The following is a 22,465-nucleotide window of genomic DNA, read 5'->3' on the forward strand; positions in this document are numbered from 1 at the left end:
TGCACAGGGGACTACCTTTAAAGATCTAGCTATGAGAGCCAGTGTGGCATAGTGGTTAAGAGTGGCGGAGTCTAATCTGGAGAACTGGGTTCAATTCCCCACTCCTCCACATGAAGCCTGCTGGGTGACCTTGAGCCAGTCACAGTTCTCTCAGAACTCTCTCAGCCCATGTGGAGGCAGGCAATGACAAATCACCTCTAAACATATCTTTCCTTGAAAACCCTACTGGGTCGCCGTAAGTCAGGTGACGACAGCACGCGCACACACACATACAATGATCTAGCTGTCCTGACCTGGATAGACCCAGGCTAGCCTGATCTCATCAGATATCACAAGCTAAGCAGGGTCAACCCTGGTTAGTATTTGGATGGGTAACCTTCAAGGGTACCAGGGTCATGATGCAGAAGAAGGCAATGGCAAACCACATCTGAACATTTCTTGCCTTGAAAACCAGTTGCCATAAGTCAGCTGTGACTTGATGGCACACACAAATAACAGATCTAACTAAATACGCTGTGACATCTCATGTCTTGAGCTTGTTGCTTCTTCTTGATTTCTTACAAAAGCTCAGTGAACATGAATTTGAATTGTCCCATATCTGCCAAACAAAAACACAGCCCAGTACTGATCCTGGCTTCTATCTGTAGCTTTGCTCTTGTAATCTGACCTGGCCATGGCTTCCAGAATAACTTCAATGGTGTGAGCAGGAAATCTTGAAGTAAATAGGTAGCATTAATAAGTAGCTCTTCTCTTAACTCAGAGAGGGCGGGACCTGTCATTTTTTGCAAGTTTGTGTGTGTGTGTGCATTGTGTGACCGTGAGGGGGTGGGGCAAAAATGTGTGTGTGTGAGAGAGGCCCTTTCTAGCCCCTGCAAAAAACAAAAAAAAAACCCTCTCTCTGCCAGCTAATGGCCTTATCAGCGGCTATGCAGAGCCATTTTTTTACAGGCTGCATGAGAGACAGGGCATACTTGTGTGTGTGTGTGTGTGTGTGTGTGTGTGTGTGTGTGTGTATGTGGCAGCCCCTCTTCCCCTCCCTGTTTTTGTAATTCCACCCCACCCCTGCAGCAGAAAGAAAGCTTCCAGACCTCCCCCGGCCGAAAAAGAGCTGTTTATCTCTGGCCCCCGGCTAGTATCTTTTTTTCTGCTATGGGGGGGGGGGAGAGAGAGAGAGAGAGAGAGAGAGAGAGAGAGAGAGAGAGAGAGAGAATAGAAGGTTTCATAAAACCTCTATAAGGAGCGGGGGCTTGGGTGTGTTTTTTTAAACAAGATTTTACCATTTTTGCACTCTATCGAATGAAAGTAAGTAACGGGGCTATTGAGGTCTATACAATGGAGGAAACGCCTCTTGGGAGGGGGAAAGAGAGAGGGAGGGAGGAGACAGCAGGAGGTAGGGGTGTGTTTGGAAAAACACATGTGATCTGCCCCCACCTTCATTGGTGAGGGGAGTGGGGGGAGGCACTGAATGGATGCTCCATCACAAGGCACAAGGGACATCCAGACAGGAGAGAGTGAGAGACAGAGGGGGGGGGGAGAAACTGAACTTACCAGTTCTCTGCAAAAGTGCTCACAAAGTAATGCAGACATTTTTTTCTACCAAGGGAGGGGTTGGGGTAGGGGGCTGGGTGCCTAACACAGCTACAGCAAGGGGATCTGGAGGCAAGCAGGCAGGCAGGCAAGAGAGATTCCTATTCCACCTTTGATTATGAGGTGGTAATCAAGAGGTGTAGTCTCATCCTCTGGCTCCTGCGGCACAGGAGTGCTTATACAGCAGACCCTCCCCCAACCCCTCCAAATGCAGGTTCCTTGCAGGAACTTTTGAGAAAAGCAGATTTTTGCACAATAAGTCTGCAGTGGACAGAGAAAACACCCTCCCTTCCCCCCTCAAACAAGCCCTGCAGCCCCCAAACCCCTGTTTTTTTAAAGTTTTTTTCTTTCCCACTTTACAGCCCCTCCTTGCAAAACAAAAACAAAAACTGAAGAAATAGGCAGAGGGTGGGGGTGGCTGCAAATGGTGTTTTTTTTAATGAAGAACGGAGCTGATTCCTTGCCCCACTCATCACGTTCCTGGACAGGTAGAGAGGAAAGGCAGGTCTTTCTGAGGGGGAGGGGAGGAGGGGAACTTTTACAAACACACAAAGAGTGAGAAAGAGAGACAGAGAGAGAATTTGTAAGACAAAGGCAGGGGGATGTGAACCCCCCACAACCCCCACCCAGTTTTAAGGTGTGCTAATGTTCAACCAGATCTTACCCCCCAGCAGAGAAGTGTAGCAAAAGTAAGTTTAAAGCGGTGCTCTAGAGGTATTTTTTTGTTTAACAGACCAGAGCTGCTGCTTCTTCATTCAAACAACTGTGGTAAAAGAGTCAGGAGGGAGGGGTGGGCGGAGATGGAGGGAAGCCTGCTATGGAAACCCCGAGAGGGTGTTTTTTCAGGTTTCTGCCGAGTAATTCCTATGTAGGGGTGTCAGTCTGATGGCCCTCTTATCAAGGCCTGCAGCTCAACACGCGTTGTACAAAACAAGCCACGCTATCAGAAACTTTCCCCTTCATGCTGTCAGCATCTGACACTTTCTTTCATTCTAGACAGTTTGATTTTTTTGAAACACAACACCCCGGTTTCACGCTTCTAACAGCAGGGGTGTCTGAAGCCATGCGGTGGTGGATTTCAGGAAGCAATCCTGCCGTCTTTGAAAACAGGCACAGACCTCGCAGTGAGATAGGGCTGGTTCTAGGGGGCTGAATGAGGGAGGGCTCTCAGACTCCTGCTTGCTGCCTGGCCTGTGAAAGTAAAAATAAAACACAGAGCTTTTTTTTCTTTAGCCTTAGGCAGGATGGCTAATTCACACCAACAAAAAACACTCACATGAGCACCCCTGACGCCCAGCCCCCGAGAGTGACTGAACAGGGCCTCCTGTTTTTGCCCCGTTTGTGTGGTTTTTAAAAAAACACAATGTCCACCTTACCGGGCGGGATCTTTGCACTAATGTGAGCTCTTGACACATCGAACCAGAAATCACCACAGAGACAATCAGATTCCAAGCAGATGGCTTTACTGGTCAAATAGGCAATACAGTGCATTGAAGGCAAGATGACAGCTATGGTTTGTCTTGCCCGTTATTTGGAAATATAAGGCAGAGAAACGGCGGGAGATTACAAAGCATAAACAGAGCATTATTTCCCAGGAGTGGCGTTCCCAGGCTTTGGTATGTGTAGCCATCCTTGAAGTCTGGATGGTTCAGCAGAGAAACGAAAGGAAACATCTAAACCGAGATAACAGCCTGACAACTAACTCGCGGGGAGAGCGGGGCAGAATGCCGATCTTTGGCATGGAGGTCAGGGGTGGCAAGCCTGGGCGCCCTGCCGATTTTCGTGGAATTCCGAGCTGGTTTAACCAACGAGCACTAGGGGCGCTCTGCCTCACATGTATCATCGGGGGTGTCACTTGTCACCTATCGCCATGTGCATCCAGGTGAGGGGGTGCCGGATCTGTTACCCCCGAGGGCCTGCGGCCTGGCACGGAGGAATTAGGGTGCAAAAAGTGCCCCCGGTCAAAACACAAGGTTCTGAGCGGGGGCGGGAGGCACGCCTCGGGGAGAGAGGGCCTCCAAAGCTCACTAGACAGAGAAGGGTGTGGCCCGAACCATGGAGGGGGGCCCCAGGGGAAAAAACCTCAGAGGCGGGGTTGGAGGCCCGGTGAGCGGGCTTAAAAAGGGAGGACGAGCCGGTCTTCTTTCCATGGCATGCTCAAGTGCTTCTGCAAACAGAAGCGTGCAGCATGGACACACGCTGGAAAACATCCATCCACCCAGCATGGTCTTTGCTACCTTTTCAGTTCCGTGCAAAGATGGGGTTTTTTTACAAATACATTTTTGAATATGAAAAATTAACATGAATTACTGTATACTTAATGTACACATGCATCAAACACACGAATTGCATGCCACAACTATGTTTTAGGGTGAAATATTTAGCAATATAAACTTAAATTTTAACAGGGGTGTAACCACACTTCCTTCTAGTTATCCTAAGAAAACACAAAGTGCCAGGATTACTGAATAGTAGGCATGAGCTAGGAATTAAAAGTACTGTGTGTGTGTGTGTGAGAGAGAGAGAGAGAGAGAGAGACAGAGACAGAGACAGAGACAGAGACAGAGAGCACCACCAGCAGTCAGTAAATGCAGATGCTCCTGCGGTGGCAACATCAACCAATTCCAAAAGTTGCAGCATTCAACACCATTTAGTGCTACAACAAAAGGTAGAAAGATGCGGCAGAGGTAAAACGACAGTTCCCTAACAGAAAACGTCTTCACGATGATGGCAGGACTCGATGACTCCTTCAACACGAGCTTCAGGGATTAAAATAATGATGCACAAGAAGGTAGCTGCTATGTTGTGGAAAGCCTTCTTTAAGGTATTTAGGACAGACTAAGGGTTTTATGGTACATATGAATCTAAGCCCATACTGACCCCGTATACTAATTCTACAGTTTTTACAGATCAAGGTGATCACGACTGAGAAGTTACTTCAGCAGCCACTATGAGATTGATAACTCTTTCCTAGCCTTCAGGGTTATACCACCCTGAGAGCAGGGATGTCGTAGAACCAGGCTGGACTGGAACGCCGCTCCGTGACTTTTTTTTTTAGCCCCAGGAGTGGAGATGTCAACAACCAGAATGTCTTCAGGCCCACAACCCGATGATTGGTGTTTAACTGTGCAGAAGTGAATCAGTGTAGATAAGAATGCTCAGAGGATGCTAGGTGCATGTACAGTGTTGTTGCTCTCTCTGGCAATTAGAACCCATCGCTGCCAAAACATTTATTTATGGGGTCTCCCTCCACACTTGTGTTTGCCAACACACATACACCCTCACAGCTAGATGTTGCATTTTATTAAGCACAGGGGGAAAAGATTGCCTAAACCTGTTCTATGAGACCGCTAAAATGTCTTCTAAGGAACATCTTCCTTTTTGTAAAGAAGTAAACGGTGTTCAGTAATTATCAAAATATTTTATTTTAGCGGTGTAATTTTTTCTCAAAATAAAACATTATTAATATGCTTCAAAGTTTTCTTTTTATGATTTTCTTGTACTGTAGATCATAAATGGATCTCAAATGCAGAGGTGGTATGCGAGAGCGCGTATTGCACCAGTCTTTTCTGTTTTTAATACGTGCGGTGCTAAGCAATGCTCTGTTTATTTTTTTTATTTTTTTATATTTTTTTTTATTTTTTATAATAATTAAAAAATTAAAATATACTTAAATCAAAACATAACAAAAAGAAAACATACAAAATATAAAAATACAAAAGAGAGCACTTATAAAGTATAATATTGCAAAATACAGTGCTCCATTACCCACCTACCCCCCAAACAGTGTTCCCACCACCTCTGAACTTCCGAAGAAGTGCTTTGACAATGTTCAAAATTACTATTATTTCCGTGTATTAAAAAAACATTAATCTATAATTCATTAACTATACTTGTAAAATCCATCTTCGCCAATTTATCCCAATATGCGGCAGCCCTAGACCATGTTTTTTTAAACTGTTCCATGTCTTTATGATGTAGCAAATCTGTAAGTTTGGCCATCCGCATATACATCCATAATTTCTCTCTCCAGTCTTTAATAGAAGGTTTCTTTATTTGCTTCCAGTTTTTTGCAATTGTAATTCTGGCTGCCGCAAAACTATACTGGCATATGACTCTGTCAGATTTATCCATATTTTCTTTTGGGATACCCAATAAACAAAAAGCGGGATCCCTTTTCACCTTTATCCTAATCAAGTTATTGTTTCCTTTATTACCAATCTCCAAAATCTCTTAATTTTTTTGCAAAACCACCAAACATGCATAAAAGTACCTTTTTCAATTCCACACTTCCAACATAAACCCTTGTCTCCTTTTTTCATTTTACTTAACAATACTGGGGTTATATACCATCTGTAAAACATTTTGTATAAATTTTCTCTTATTTCATTGGTGATGGTAAATTTATATTCCTTCTTCCATAGATTTTCCCATATTTCCAAATCAATATTATAACCTAATTCCCTCATCCATTTCACCATCACTGGTTTAATCCTTTCCTATTCTAGGTTCATTTCAATCAATAGTTTATAAACTCTTCCTATCAACCCTTTATTCCCCTTATTTAATATAATTTCGAGTTTAGATTTATTTTGACTAAACCCCGTAAGGTTATCCTTATTAAATATATCCCTTAATTTATAATACATGAACCAGTCTTTTATTTTAAGCTCTTCTCTACTTTTCAACGTCCAAACTCCTTCTTTGCATTCTGTAATTTCTCTGTAAGTATCCATATCCAAATTTAAATGCTTCCCTCTCTTCATAAAAGTTTCTACTGGATTAATCCAACCAGGGGTTTTATATTCCAAAAAACCTTTATATTTCTTCCACGTTTGAAATAAACCAGCCCTGATAATATGAGAATTAAAGTCTTTATTAACTTTCTCCTTTTCATATTAAAGATACTCGTGCCATCCGAAACATAAATTAAACCCCTCTAATTCTAATAACTTTGGATTCTCTAATAGAATCCAATTTGATTGGCGATCCCCTCCCCAACCCCTAATGCCACCTTGAACTCCCCTGCACACCCATTTATCAACAAACTGTCTGATTGATAAGAGTATACATTTTTTATAGCAGTCTTAAAGTTCACACCAAAACCCATACAATCTAGTATTTTAATCATAAATTGCCAATTCACATTATCAAGCGCTTTTTCAGCATCTAAAAATATCATAGCTATCGGTGTTGTAGCCTGTTCTGCATATTCTAAAAGATCCATTACCACTCTCACATTTTGGCTCATCTGTCTTCCTGGTAAAAATCCTGTTTGGTCTTCATGTAGCATTTGATTTAACACCCTTTTCAATCTATTTGCTAATATTGCAACAAATAATTTATAATCATTATTCAATAACGAAATTGGCCTATAGTTTTTTACTTCCAATAAGTCTGAATTTGCTTTGGGTATTATTACTATATTAGCTTGTTTCCAAGTTTGAGGGACAGGTCCGTTTCTCAAACATGAATTCATCAAATCTAAAAGATAAGGGGCTAGTTGTTCTTCAAATATTATGTAATAAAAGGCTGTAAATCCATCAGCCCCCGGTGATTTGTTTAGTTTACTTTTAGCTATTACCTCTTTTAATTTTTCTCTGGTTATTGGAGAATCCATCAATTCTTTGTTTTCCTGTGTTATTTTTTCCCAGTCAAATTTACTGAGATATACATCTATTTCTTCCTCTGATACTAAATTCTTCCTATACAAATTTGTATAGAATTCTATAAATGTTTCCAATATCTCTTCCTTATCCCTTGTTATCTTGCCCTTCCTTTTAATTTGGAGTATTGGTAATTTTTTCTCTTTATGTTTAAGTTGCCATGCTAACATTTTTCCCGGTTTATTGGCGTGTTCAAAGAATCTTTGCCTATTAAAAATGATTTTCTTTTCAATTTCATCAGATATTAAACATTCATATTGATGTTGCCATTTTTTAAGATTATTAAGCTGCTCCTGTTTAAGTGCTTTATGTAACTTTCTTAGCTGTATCTCACCTTGTCTAATTTCATCTAAAATTATTTTCTTGTGCCTCTCTCTCTTTAAACCATCTTGTATTTTGTTGTATTAACAATCCTCTAATTACAGCTTTGCTAGCATCCCAGACTACATCATCTCGTGTACCCTTGCCTATATTTTCAGCAAAATAGTTATGCATATCAACCTTTAACTTATCTACTATTTTTTTATTTTTTAACAAAAATTCATTTACTACCCAGGCTTGTTTTTCCTGTCTATTTTAACTGTTATCGATACAGCATTATGATCTGACAATACCCTAGGAAGAATCTCTGGATTCTCTGATGTGTTTATCAACCCTTTTGAAAACCATAACATGTCTATCCTGGAATATGTAAGATGTCTAGCCAAAAAAAAGTATATCCCTTTTTATTGCCATGTCTCAATCTCCAAACATCAAACATATCTCAATGATCTATAAGGTCATTGAAAATTCCCGGTAGTTTACCCTCACATTTACCCTTTTTTTTCTTTGCAGATCTATCTATCCTGGGGTCCATTACCCCATTAAAATCACCCATCCAAATCATTTTCTCTAAAGCATGTTCTGCCAATACTGTGGCTAAAGTATTATAAAAAATTTTTTGATTTGTATTAGGTGCATATATCCCAACCAACAAAATCTTTTGGAAACCACTAGTTATTTCAACCAATAACATTCTTCCTTCCTTATCTTGATAGATAATTCTAGATTCTAATATCAGAGGCAGGTACATAACTATACCATTGGTTTTCTTTTTCTCATTGCAAGATGTAAAATGTTTACCCAACCTTGGTTGTTCCAATCTACCTATATCCTTCTGTATAATGTGCGTTTCCTGTAAACAAATAATATTAGCTTTAGATTTTTGCAAATGGTGAAATATTTTCTTCCTCTTACTGGGAGAATTAAGCCCATTGATGTTCCACGACAATACCTGTAACATATTAAAATTCAATTAGATCCATTTTCACTTTTTAAACACAAAAGTGTGATCCATATACAATCTCTTACCCCCCTCCCTCCCCCATTATTCCCTTTAAGTTCAGTTTATTTCTGTTCAGCCCTCTTTGTCATCTGACAGGGACTCCTCTGCTGGTTCAGTTGGTAAACCTCCGCCACTTGCTTCAAAAGCCTTTTCTTCTTCTGTGAGTTCTTTAGGAGGAGGTTGTTTTGCTGGTTTAGCTGGTTTAAAGAGCTCTGTTTCATATCTTCTCAGGAACTGTTCAGCCTTGCTAGCATCTGTGATCTTGAATCTTTTGGCCTTGAAAGTAAAAGAAATACCTTGTGGAAATTCCCATCTAAATTGGATACCATTGAATCTCAACCATTCCACAATCTCCAAGAAATCTTTTCTTTTTCTAAGCAATCTTCCAGGGATTTCCTTCATCAATCTCAAAGGTTCGCCATCAACTGTAAGTGGCAACTTATAGTGACTGTTGAGAATAAGATCACGATGGCTCCTTGAAAAAAACTGTATTAAACAGTCTCTTGGTACTTTATTTTTAGTTGCAAAGGCAGAGTTGATTCTGTAGGCTGTCACAATCATCCCTTCAACAATTTCCTCCTCTTCCTGTAGAAAAGCTGCCAAAAGTACTTTCAGATATCCTCTTAAATCTTTTCCCTCCATCTTTTCTTTCAGACCACGAATACGAAGGGAATTTTCCTTGATCTTAAGTTCAGTCATTGCTATTTGGTCATCACATTTTTCGTCTCTCTCCTGAGATGCTTCTAGTGACTTTTCCAAGGTGTCTACCTTCTTCTTAATCTCTTTGGTCTCCTGTGTATTTTTTGCAATTTTGGTTTCCACCTTGTCTTGCCTAGACGTGATTGTATCTTGTAAGGCAGCTATTGCTACTGAATTTTGAGAAGTAGTAGCAGTGTTTTTACTCAATTCCTGCTTCATCTCTGTGACATCCTGGTGTGTCTTAGTTAACAGTTCAAAGACAGAGTTGAGTGTCATTTCTGGTTTCACTTTAGGAGCCATTCTTACTGCTACAGACGTACCTGCAGAAGGTGAAACGTTTGGTGATGATAATATGGTAGATACAGATGCTCTGCATGGCTGGGAAATTTGTTGTACTTGTAATTTTGATTCTTTGAGGAATTCTCTGGCGTGTTTCTCTTTCTTTTTCTTTTCTCCCATTGAGACTGAACAGCAACCGATTTGTAATCCACAGAAAAGAGGGGGATAGAGTTTCTTGTTTAATTCATCAACTTGGGAATGCTTTATGCAGAAAAAAAAGCAGAATAATTTACAATCTGACCTTAGAGAGAGAGCACTGGCAAAGAGCCAAAAATCAATCAGGGTCAGGTAATGAATTTATAGTCAGCTCAGCAATAGTCTTCTATAGCAATAAAGTTGTCAAACACCCCCGTTTTAGTGCTTGTAAAAGTGAAAGTTGTTAAGTTGTAAACTTGCTGTTTTGTCGGAGTCTCTCCACCATGTTTCTCCGGTTAAGGCTTTGAGGATGGCGCCGGCTCCGCGGCTGAGCCCGTCAGAGCGACCAATAGGATAACAATTTAATTGAACTGAAAGAAACAGGAGGTCTGGGATTACCAGATTTGAGAATGTATTATCAAGCAGCATGCGTTACCCACTGAGGCTTCTGTTGACCCTTTGTGGCTGCGCGGCACTGGGGAATGTTGAAGGTGGTTCTCGGCTCACTCAGCCCCTTGGACCTGCATCCCACACCAAATCTGCATGCTGCTGAGATTAATGCAGCTGCACCAAAACTGTTCTTTATCTCTTCAGAGATGAAAGGGACGCAGTAGGATAGGGGCCAGCATTTTAAACGTTACACAGCAGAAACAAACAGGGTGGCTACAACAATAATGAAGCTATTCAAGTCTTTTCCCCCTAACTTTCTTCTTTGCAGGGGTGAGAGGTGGGAAGAGGAGAGCCAGCAATGATGAAAGGCAGCTGCAGCACTACAGTTTCCACCTGGTGGGCTGTGTGAAGGTGTGTGAGACTGCAGAGAGAGGAGGGAGGATCTGGGTGCATAACGAACCCCCTCCCTCTCACTTTCTGAGGCCTTCCTTCCAAGGGAAATGTTTGGGTGCCTGGTTGTTGTTGGGTTTTGCCCTGTGTGCCAGATTGGCTTGGCAGTGGTGCCCTGTCAGCCCTTGGCCCACAGAACCAGAAATCACCACAAAGTCGTATAGAGTCCAAACAGGTGGATTTTACTGATCAAATAGGCATACAGTGCAAACGAATAAAATGACAGCTATGAAAGGCTCACTAGCTGGGAGATATTATAAGGCAGGAAAGGCGGGAGATTACACGCAGGAATACAGTTTCCCAGGAGCTGAGTTCCCAGGCTTAGGCTTAGGCATGCGACCTTGGGGGGCAGACAATACAGCACAGAGACAGAGGCAATAACGAAACCGAGATAGCAGCCTGACATTCTGCTCCCCTCAAGGCCCCCTCCCAGTTCGCAAGGGGGCTGGCCTGTTTGGGTAAGCAATGTGAAAGGCGTCAATGAGGTCGGGGGCGGAGACATCCCGTGCGCGCACCCATTCGTCATAGGCAGGGGGGAAATGTTTCCAACGAACTAGATACTGGAGAGTACCATGGTGAATACGGGAGTCAAGGATCTTGGAGACTTCGAAGTGTTCTTCCCCCCCCACCATGATGGGTTGCGCAGGCGGTGGGTCCGGATGCCACCGTGGAGAAGCAACATGGGGTTTGAGAAGGCTTATGTGGAAAACAGGATGCACACGCCTCAAAGATTTGGGGAGAGCCAGTTCCACTGTGACAGGGTTTATGACCCGAGTAATGGGGAAAGGGCCAATGAATTTGGCGCTGAGCTTATGGCACGGTTGGGTGGAACGGAGGTTTTTGGTGGAAAGGTAAACCAGAGCACCCACTTGCAGATCACCCCCGGGGGAGCGATGTTTGTCAGCTTGCGCTTTGTATTTACGTTTGGCCCGGTCGAGGTTGCTAACGAGCCAGGGCCAAGTGGTACGGAGGGCGTGTGCCCAGGAGGCAATGTCGGGGTTCCCCTCCCCCTCTACATCATCTGTAGGAACGATGGGACTGAAATCTTGTCCATACACAGCAAAAAACGGGCTAAAACCTGTGGATTGATGCATGGCATTATTGTAGGCATATTCTGCTAAAGGTAGCAGTTCCACCCAGTTATCCTGGTGGTAGTTAACATAACAACGCAAATAACATTCGAGTACAGCATTGACACGTTCAGTTTGACCATCGGTTTGAGGATGGTATGCACTAGACAATCCCTGTTCCACCCCCACCAACTTGAGGAAAGCTTTCCAAAACTTAGAAACGAAACCACTTCCGCGGTCACAAATTATTTTACGCGGAAACGAATGTAAACGAAATATATGCGTCACGAAGAGGCGGGCCAGTTTCTGAGCAGAGGGGATCCCTGCACATGGAATCAAATGTATTTGCTTAGAAAACAAATCAGTAACAACCCACAACACAGTTTTACCCCCACTGAGAGGGAGATCAGTCATGAAGTCCATAGCGATCACTTCCCAAGGTTTGCTGGGCGTTTCAAGAGGTTGTAGCAGTCCCGGGGGTTTGCCCTGTGATCGTTTCGCAGCGGCACAAACGGGACAGCTGCGGATGAAGGAGTCAATGTCGGAACGCATTCCCCCCCACCAGAACTGTCTGCGCAATAAGTGAAGGGTCTTCAGAAACCCAAAGTGCCCAGCTGTTTTGGCTCCATGAGCTAAATGTAAAACGTCCTTCCGGAGAGCTTTGGGTACATACAATTTTGAGTCTTTGTACCAGGACCCCCCTTGTTCCAAAACACCAGGAGGTAGGGTATGAGCGGAACGTTCTAAAAGGCATTGGTCCCGAAGGACAGTTAAAAAGGATTCGGAGATGGGGAGTTTGGAGGGAGCCCCCCCATCGGTTCTGGAGATCTGAGAAATAGTTATAGGGCTAGTGCTTACGTGTGGCGGCGCGCAGACTGCAGGCGGCTGAGCGGTCGGAGGGGTAGGAGGGGCGGGAACTCCGGTCTGTTGCGGTGGCGGCTGGGCAGCCGGTTGGGCTGGCGGAGCTTGCGAGGTGTGTTGATGCTGGGATCGGGTTTGCACAGCCAGCATAGGTAGGGCCCCACGTTGCATAGGGGTGAACAGAGAGTTGGTGGGTCTTTCGAGTTTTACCGGATATTGTGGTAAACGGGAGAGGGCATCCGCGAGAACGTTCTGCTTCCCAGGGACGTGCTTCAGGGTGAAACGGAACTGAGCAAAGAACTCCGCCCACCGTTGTTGTTTCGCCGATAGCTTATGGGACCCCGTGAGGGCAGCTAGATTTTTGTGATCGGTCCAAACTTCAAAGGGTATTTTAGACCCTTCCAAGAATTGCCGCCATAAAGTCAGTGCATGATGAACTGCAGAGGCCTCTTTCTCCCAGATGGGCCAGTTTAATTGAGCGTGCGCAAATTTTTTTGAAAAGTAAGCGCAAGGGTGAAGAAGACCGTCCGGTCCTTGCTGGAGGAGAGCCCCTCCCATGGCTACATCGGAAGCATCGACTTGCACAATGAACATTTGATTTGGGTCTGGGTGCCGTAGCACCGGCTCCGAAGTGAAGAGGCGTTTGAGGGCCAGAAAGGCGGCTTGGCATTGCTCAGTCCATAGGATCTTTGCGGAGGGCAAGGCAGCCGAGCTTACTTTTCCTTTAGTTTTCAGCAGGTCCGTAATGGGTAGAGCCACTTGGGCGAAGTTAGGGATGAATCCCCGATAGAAGTTTGCAAATCCCAGAAATTGCTGTACTTGCTTACGGTTGGTGGGGGGAGTCCAATCGAGGACGGCTTGGACTTTGGCGGGGTGCATGCGAAGACCTTGGTGGGAGATGATGTATCCCAAAAACGTGAGTTTGCTTTGGTGAAATTCACACTTAGCTAGTTTAGCGAACAGTTGATGGTTACGCAGGCGTTGTAGAACTTCTCTGACCAGAGTCACATGCTCGTCCATAGTTTTCGAATAAATGAGAATGTCATCTAAGTAGACCACCACCCCACGATATAGAAGGTCATGTAGGATTTCATTGATGAGTTGCATGAAGACCCCCGGGGCCCCTTTTAATCCGAACGGCATTACAAGGAATTCATACATTCCGAAACAGCTAGAGAAGGCAGTGAGGTGTTCATCTCCTTCGCGGATACGGACTCGGTAGTAGGCTTCCACCAAGTCTAATTTAGAGAACACACGGCCTTCCTGTAATTGTCCCAAAATATCCGATATTAATGGGATAGGATAGGCGTTGGTCTGGGTAACCGCATTGAGCTTTCTGAAGTCAATGCACAGGCGAAGGTCGCCCTCTTTTTTCCGGACGAAAAACGCGGGGGCCGAGTTTGGAGCATTCGAAGGGCGAATGAACCCTCTGGCGAGGTTTTTGTCCAAAAAGTCCCGGAGGACAGTGCGCTCGGAAGCGCTCATAGGGTAAATCTTACTTTTGGTTAATGTGCAGTCCTTTACTACTTCAATCGTACAGTCTGAGGCCCGGTGGGGGGGTAAGGCATCACATTCCTTAAGGTCGAAGACATCTTCAAAGTCCCGGTATACAGCGGGTAGAGCCGGTGGTACTGGGGCAGTAGAGGTTAACGCTGGAACGGGCGGAAATGGCAGAGCAAAGTTTTGCCGATGCTGGTCGCAGGTGGGACTAGCGAAAGAAATAGTGTCTGTTTCCCAATCAATACTGGGACTATGTCCTTTAATCCAGTTAATTCCCAAGACCACTTCAAATCGGATAGGGGCTATAGTGAAGTCTATTTGTTCCCAGTGGGAACCAATTCCCATTGCCACCCCTATGGTGCGATGATCAACTGGACCCCCCTGGAATTGGCTCCCGTCCATTTGAGCAAATTGGACGGGGGCGGGTAAAGCCTCTGAGTCGGCTCTGAGGGCAGCAAACGTGGCTTCGCTTATGAGAGTGCGACAGCAACCGGAGTCAATTAGTGCTTTGACGGGGATTTGTGGACCTCCGTTAAGTTGTTGTAAAACTGCATCTACGTAGACGGTGGAGTCCACTTCTTTGATTTTGGTAGGAGCATTCGGTTTGATAGGAAGATCCTGAGAGGTCTGTGGAGATGCTCCATTCACCACAGACCGGAGCCGTTTTTTGACAAGTCGAGGGGAGATTCCAGGTTTAAGGCTGGAGAAATCCAAGGGTTTTCCTCATCCGAAGAGGGAAAGCTGTCCCCCAATGGGGCACTTGTAATCCGAGACCCGGCGGGGTCGTTGGAAGCAGGCAGGGAGGCTGGGTCCCCGGCATGGAGTGCAGAGGGTGTGGGCCTTCCCGGAGCTGCGCTGCGGGTGGCCGCGGTGCCTCTGCGTGGTGGACGACCTCGGGCGCGGGTTGTCGTGCTGGGACGAAATAATTCCTGGCGGCGTGGGCAAACGGCTGCAAAGTGGCCCATTTCTCCGCATGTAAGACAGGCACCCCTCTGAAATCGGACTTCACGTTCCTGGAGCGGACGTGGGGGATTTCGTGGGACGAGCAGTGGTGCCTTGGGTTGAGGCTTTTGGGTGCCCTTCTCCTTGTGCTTTTGACGGACGAGAGAAATAAAGCGGCGGCGGCTTTCCACTTCCTCGGCTAATAGGATCCAGCCTTCGAGGGTATCGGGATCGCCCCGCATGTAAGACCAGTTCAGAATGTCAGGATGCAAGGCTTCCCTGAAATGATGGATTAGGGTGGTCTCGGGCCAACCTACAATTTTACTTGCCAGTCGCTGAAATTCATCGGCAAATTCCCGAACTGTAGCAGAGCCTTGTTTTAATTGTAAAAGTTCCGTTTTGGCTCTTTCTCCCAGGAAGGGGTCCTCAAACCTCCTTCTCAGGGCAGTCATGAAGTTGTTGAGGGAACGAATCGCACGAGAGCGGGTGTCAAACTGGAGGACCATCCAGTCAGCCGCTTTGCCTGTCAGGAGGGAAGCTACGTACCGCACCCGGCTATCTTCCGTGGGGAAAAGTTGACCTTGTTCTCGCATATAACTGTCCACTTGATGCAAGAAACAAGGCAAAGTCTCAAGAGATCCGTCATACGTAGTCCTCAATTTGAGTTGCTTCCAAGGGCCGGGCGCGGGCTGACCCGGTTGCACGGGTGGTCCGGGCAGAGGAGCAACAGGAGCTCCAGGAGGCAAGGGTGGAGCAGGCACATTAGCAGGTGGTTGCACGGGTGGTTGGAGCGGAGGAGCAACAGGTGCTCCAGGAGGTAAGGGTGGAGCAGGCACATTAGCGGGTGGTTGTACGGGTACCGCCTGACCCGGTATCGGAACGGGCTGTCTCTGAGCTATCAGGGTTTGTTGTAATTGCCTGTTCTCGTGAAGCATAAGTTCCATTACTTCTTGGAGTTGATCCACACGGTCGGAGAGCTCCCGATTCTGGGCTCGTAAAAGATGAACCTCCTCACTTGGGCCCCCAGTAAGATGAGGCTTACTGGTTCGGAAGCTCGTGGCCCATTGAGAGCTATCCCCATATAAATCCTCGTCTTCAGACTCATCTGAGTCTCGACGTCGGTCAGCCAAACGGCGTGCGCGTTGGGTCGTACGCGACGGGACAAACGCCGGGGAAAAGGTGAGACCTGATAGTCCCAGTACATAGTCCTTGGGGCGCGTGTCCACGTTCGCCTGATTCCTTGCTGCAGCCGCCCTGGCTGCTTCCGCCGCCTCTCTCTCTCTTGCGACCCTAGCCGCTTCGGCGGCTTGCTGATCCGCAAGAACTTTGGCGTTCTCAAGTCTTAGGGCAGCCTCTGCCGTAATGCGCGGCAAAAGTTCTGTCTCGAGGAGCAAGAGTATGGGGTCAGGTTCCCCGCCCAGCAGAGGTTGTACTCGAACCGCCAGTGCGGATGCCTTGGCTCCAAACGTCGGGGTCAAAACTTGAGCCAAAGTGGCTACCGGGGTGTCCTTTGTACATTCCACAAGGAGAAGAGCGGTGCTAATAGCGACTCGCTTGGCCTCAGCCTGGCAGCTGGCCGCATCCGGGATCAGGGAAAAACCCTCCGGTGGGGCTCCCGCCATGGTAGAAAGAGTTTGTCGAGAAATAAGATTATCCAGAAGTCCAGTTAATATTTGTAAATCCTCAGTCGCCAATCGGGCATCGTCCAGTAATTGATCCAAGTCCTGAAGATCTAAACGAGCATCAGTATCCTCCGATGTTAACATCCAGAGACGTCCTGTAAGAGATTGCCACTGCGCGTGTACCAGTCCCCTCAAGCGGCAAACCTCTCGGTTCGTCCGGAAAAGTTCAGCAATTAAGTCTTGTAACAGAGTAGGGTCCTCTGAGAAGGGCTCCAGGGTAGTAGATCACCTGGAGAGCTGCATAGCTCCCATCCAAGTGGCAGGCGAACCCCCCTGGGCTCCAGCCTGGCTAGGAGAACGGTGAAGATGTGATATAGCTGTCATAATGTCAGCCCTTGGCCCACAGAACCAGAAATCACCACAAAGTCGTATAGAGTCCAAACAGGTGGATTTTACTGATCAAATAGGCATACAGTGCAAACGAATAAAATGACAGCTATGAAAGGCTCACTAGCTGGGAGATATTATAAGGCAGGAAAGGCGGGAGATTACACGCAGGAATACAGTTTCCCAGGAGCTGAGTTCCCAGGCTTAGGCTTAGGCATGCGACCTTGGGGGGCAGACAATACAGCACAGAGACAGAGGCAATAACGAAACCGAGATAGCAGCCTGACATGCCCCCAGACCTCTAGACACCTGTCATTGTGTGGCTGGACATGGGTTTTGTTGGCCGAGTGCCACCAGAGCGTGCCGGCTGGGTGCTGGTGTTTGGCCTCCGCCCAGCACATAGTGTCGGATGGTGGTTTCATATGGGATGATGGCAAAAGCACCCCCACTTTTGAAAGCTACCCTTTACAAATTTCTGCTTGTCCTATACTAGTCATGAACATATGCTCTGCCAGATCTTACTATACTAAGAATGATGGGGTATCAGAAGCCCTCTGCAGATGATTTTGTGATCACTGAAATAAATGAAGATAGCGGTAGTACGGGCATAAAAGCACTGGCCCCACCCTGCGTAATGTGATCTAGTGTGGCTCATGAGCATGAAATCTATGTGCAACATTGATTTCAACACATGTAATGTCACCTGCAGATGGCTGGATGTGGCTAAAGAAAGCAGGAAGATGTTATCAGTGGGTTGAAAGCTAAGGAAGTGGGGGGGGTGGAACTGAACAACAGAAGGGCCAAGGAGGAAGTAGGGCTGTGCTGAAATGTCACCCAAGGACGGGGGGATGGAAAGGCTGTGAGTTACTAGCTGAAAGGACAGCAAGGAAACTTGAGAAAGTGGGAACCCGAATAGTTGCCAATGCCATACCCAGGACCCAAGCAGCATAGCAGTCTAGCTGTGGTTCCCACGCTGTAACATGACAAGCCTAACAGAAGCAATGAGAGTCCAATAATGTTTGGATTATTTATTGTATAGTTTTTTTAAGGTTTGGTGATTATTCAGCCTTCAATTGAGGAACTACAGGATGGAAGTTTTTTTAAAATAAAATTTTAAACTTTTCTCTGTAAAGTGCCATGCATATGGATGACATAATTATTGAATTGCACTAACCCGCCAATTTTTCTGAAAGGCTTCCAATTTTTGTTTTATTTGGATGTGTATTTAAATATAGCAGGCAAAGGCATAACTACACTGTTAATATTAAAATACACTTTGAAAGGCTTTGTTAGCCACTGCTTAAGCCCCAGGGACCCACATGGGCATTTTGCTTGTTTGTATTCACTAATGCAGCAATCTTAACAATCGCAGAGAAACCAGCTCCGTTGCTGTGCCTTACCTCTTCCTGAGTAGCTATTAATTGGATTATGGTGCTGCAATGAAAACCACTGGTGCCCATCTTTATCGGCCTAACGGAAATATGTTTGTTTTGGGAAATACCCTTCTGTCACTGGGTGGGGGAACTCTCTGGTTGCAAAACTTCTTTATTATATTGTGTGAGATGGGGATGGCTAGTCTCTCACATGATGCTGAATCAGCTTTAAAGACAGGGTTGCGACCAGAGCCAAGCATGCACAAAGCAGACATTCACAGTCTTTCTGATAATCCCATATGCAAAGACATCTGTTTTATTCTGCATACCTAATGAGCCATATACACAATGCCATTGAGATAGAAGAGCTTCATCATTTTCCTAAGCACTGAGTAAACTGAGGATACCTCAGTCACAGTGTCAACCTAGGCACAATTACGCCTTTTGAAGTCTATTGATAGAAACATGTCACTCTGTTTAGGATAGCCCTGTAACAGACCAGAGGTCTATACAAACCATCCTCTTCACTACCTACCTTTAGGTGGCACTTAAAGCAGTAGAGAGAAGGTGTGTCAACCACAAGAGTTTTCCAGTGCCCCCTCCCATAAAGAGAAGGTGCATTGGAAACTGATTGGGATTGAATCAGCTCCTCAGACTCCATGCTCCTGTAAGCACTTGCTCTTGTTGCACTCGCACAAGCAATACTTGCAGACAAGCAGTCCAAAGAAAAGTTGACTTTAATGGAGAACAAACAAGTATTCAGAGCTTGCAGAAATAAAAAGGCAGGAATGGAGCAAAAGGAACATACAACAGAATATATGGGGGAATAGTTCTAATCACAATAGCACAGGTTAGCATGGTAACCCTTCAGTCCGACAGAACAGGCTCCCACAAGCTCCCACAAGCTTCAAAGGGAAAAGGAATGTGATCGTTAGGGAAACAGTCCTTGGACGGGGAGTCTGAGAGAAAAAAAAAACTATCTCTAGGCACTGGGGCAGGCCTGACATTCTGTTCCCCTTAGGGCCCCCTCCCGTCCTGCAAGGGGGACAGTTTGTGGGGGTAAGCGATGTGGAAGGCGCGCACCAGGTGCGGGGTGGAAACATCTCGTGAATGAACCCATTCCAATGAACCAGGTACTGGAGAGAGCAGTGACGAATACGAGAGTCCAGGATCTTAGCAACTTCGAAATGCTCATCCCCCCCCCACCATCACTGGTTGTTCCGGAAGTGGTTCAGGATGCCATTGCAAGGATGCAACATGAGGTTTCAAGAGGCTTACATGGAAAACTGGATGGATGCGCCTCAGAGTCTTTGGAAGGGAGAGTTCTACAGTTACTGGGTTAATGATCCGAGAAATGGGATAGGGACCCACGTATTTGGCACTGAGTTTATTACACAGGAGGGTGGACCGGAGGTTTTTGGTTGACAGGTAGACCAACTCTCCCACTTTGAAGTCCAGGCTGAGAGACCGGTGCTTGTCGGCTTGAGCCTTGTATTTACGTTTAGCCCGCTCAAGATTTTTCACTAGCCAGGGCCAGGTGGTATGAATCGCATCCACCCAAGCTGCCACATCTTTGCCACCCTCCTCCCCCGAAACATCGACATGGCCAATAGGACTGAAGTCCTGGCCATATACAGTTTGAAATGGGCTGAAACCTGTGGATTGGTGTACAGCATTGTTATAAGCATACTCAGCAAAAGGCAACAACCCAACCCAATCAACTTGGTGGTAGTTTACATAGCAAAGGAGGTAACATTCCAAAACTGCATTAACATGTTCAGTTTGTCCATCAGTTTGGGGGTGGAAAGCACTAGAGAGACCTTGTTCCACCCCAACTAGTTTGAGGAAAGCCTTCCAAAATTTGGCAACATAACTACTTCCGCGGTCATTCACAATCTTGCGTGGAAACAAATGTAGTCGGAAGACATGTGACACAAAGAGGCGGGCCAACTTTGGGGCGGAGGGAATACCAGCACACGGGACGAGATGCACCTGTTTAGAAAACAAGTCGGTAATAACCCACAAAACTGTTTTTCCCTCACTGAGGGGGAGATCAGTCATAAAATCCATAGCAATTACTTCCCAGGGTCTAGAAGGGACTTCCAACGGTTGCAATAGTCCAGGGGGCTTCCCTTGGGATCATTTGACAGTGGCGCAGACTGGACAACTGCGGATGAACGAGTCCATGTCGGTACGCATGCCTGCCCACCAAAATTGCCTGCGTACGAAGTGGAGCATTTTCAGAAACCCAAAGTGCCCCATGGTTTTGGCTCCATGAGCTAGTTGCAGGACCTCCCTTCGCAACCTCTTGGGCACATAAAGTTTTGAGTCTCTGTACCAACAACCGCCTCGTTCCAGCAGAGAAGGGGGGAGTGTATGAGCAGCGAGTTCTGCTTGGCAGTGGGAACGGAGAGAGTCTAGAAAAGAAATAGGCAGATCCATCTTACCCTGAGAGACAGGCAGGACTTTGTCCGGTCGAGTAGGGGGGGAGTCCGGAGGTGAGGAGGGGGGTTGCACAAGCGGCTCGTTCTGGCTCCCGGGAGCCAGGGGAGTGGACAGAGTAGGTAAGGAAGTCGGGTCCGATTTATGGGTGCCGGCTTCCCTCCCTCTGGTGTTCACGTCGGTCAGTTTAGGACAGGAACGGAGTGTGAGGGTTCCCAACCTCCCTGTGCAGTTTCCATAAAATCACTTGCTCAGACGGTCATGCAGAAACAAGATACTTTATTGAAAGCTTCAGGTTTGACTAGGCCCTACAGTTCCAAAGTTGCAAGTGCTAGCAATTGCACAAAGGCAGAATTATAACCCCTACAGGAAAGCAGATGTCAAGTACATGTTATGGGAACTACAAGATAATTGTGCATGATACAGGAACATCAAAGATCTCAGGAAGCTCGTTACTGCTATCTACACGCCAAGGCCATAGCTGGTGGGAGGGGGTCAGGGAGAGCAAGGGAGGAGGATGGCGGGTAGAGACATTCCAACCTGGGGCCTGCTGGAAGCAGCGCCTGAACCAAAGAAAGTCAAAAGGCCTGGACTGCTTTTACGAGCCCAGGCGGGAGCACACAGAGCAAAAGCTGACAGGTCCTCACATTCTGCCCCCCTTAAGGCCCCCCTCCCCCGAGTTCGGCTGGACGAGGCTTGTCAGGATAGGTGGAGTGAAACTCTCTAACCAGGCAGGGAGCCGCAACATGGGGGGCTGCCACCCATTCGTCATGAGCGGGCCCCAGGTGTTTCCAGCGGGCCAAATAGAACAATTTTCCCTTTTTCAGCTTAGAGTCCAACACTTTAGAAACCTCGAGGTGCGACTCCCCCCCCCCACAACCGTAGGAATCTCGGACTTAGGGAGGGGATGGAATTGAGGGGCAGCGACGTACGGTTTAAGCAGGCTGATATGGAACACCGGATGCATCCCTCGGAGAGACTTGGGGAGTTCCAACTCCACCGTGACATCGTTGATGACTCGGGTGATGGGAAAAGGACCCACATATTTGTCGCTAAGCTTCTTGCTAGGCCGAAGCGACCGTAGATTTTTTGTGGAAAGGTAAACCTGCCCTCCCACTTTGAGTTCCCATCCCGGGGACCGATGTTTATCGGCCTGATCTTTGTACTTGCGCTTGGCCCTTTCCAGGTTTCTCTGTAGCCAGGGCCAAGTGGTCTGCACCAACTGTACCCAATCCTGGACCTCCTGTACCCCTTCAAGCTCAGGAGAAATGGTAGGAGAACCAAAGGGCCCAAAGTCTTTTCCATAGACCACATGAAATGGACTAAAACCTGTGGAGGAATGGGGGGCATTGTTATAGGCGTATTCAGCAAAAGGCAGCAGGTCTACCCAATCGTCCTGGTGGTAATTAACATAACACCTTAAGTAACATTCTACCACAGCATTGACACTTTCGGTTTGACCATCAGTCTGGGGGTGGTAGGCTGAAGAGAGTCCTTGTTCTTCCACCCCCATGACCTTTAAGAAAGCCCACCAGAATTTGGCAACGAATTGGGCCCCTCTGTCGGAGAGGACCTTCCTCGGGATCGAATGATGCTTCACCACGTGATTTACAAACAGCTTCGCTAGTTTCTGGGCCGACGGTAGCCCCGCACAAGGAACAAAGTGAACCTGTTTAGA

This window comes from Euleptes europaea, chromosome 15 (assembly GCF_029931775.1).
Source record: "Euleptes europaea isolate rEulEur1 chromosome 15, rEulEur1.hap1, whole genome shotgun sequence".
Classification (NCBI taxonomy): domain Eukaryota; kingdom Metazoa; phylum Chordata; class Lepidosauria; order Squamata; family Sphaerodactylidae; genus Euleptes; species Euleptes europaea.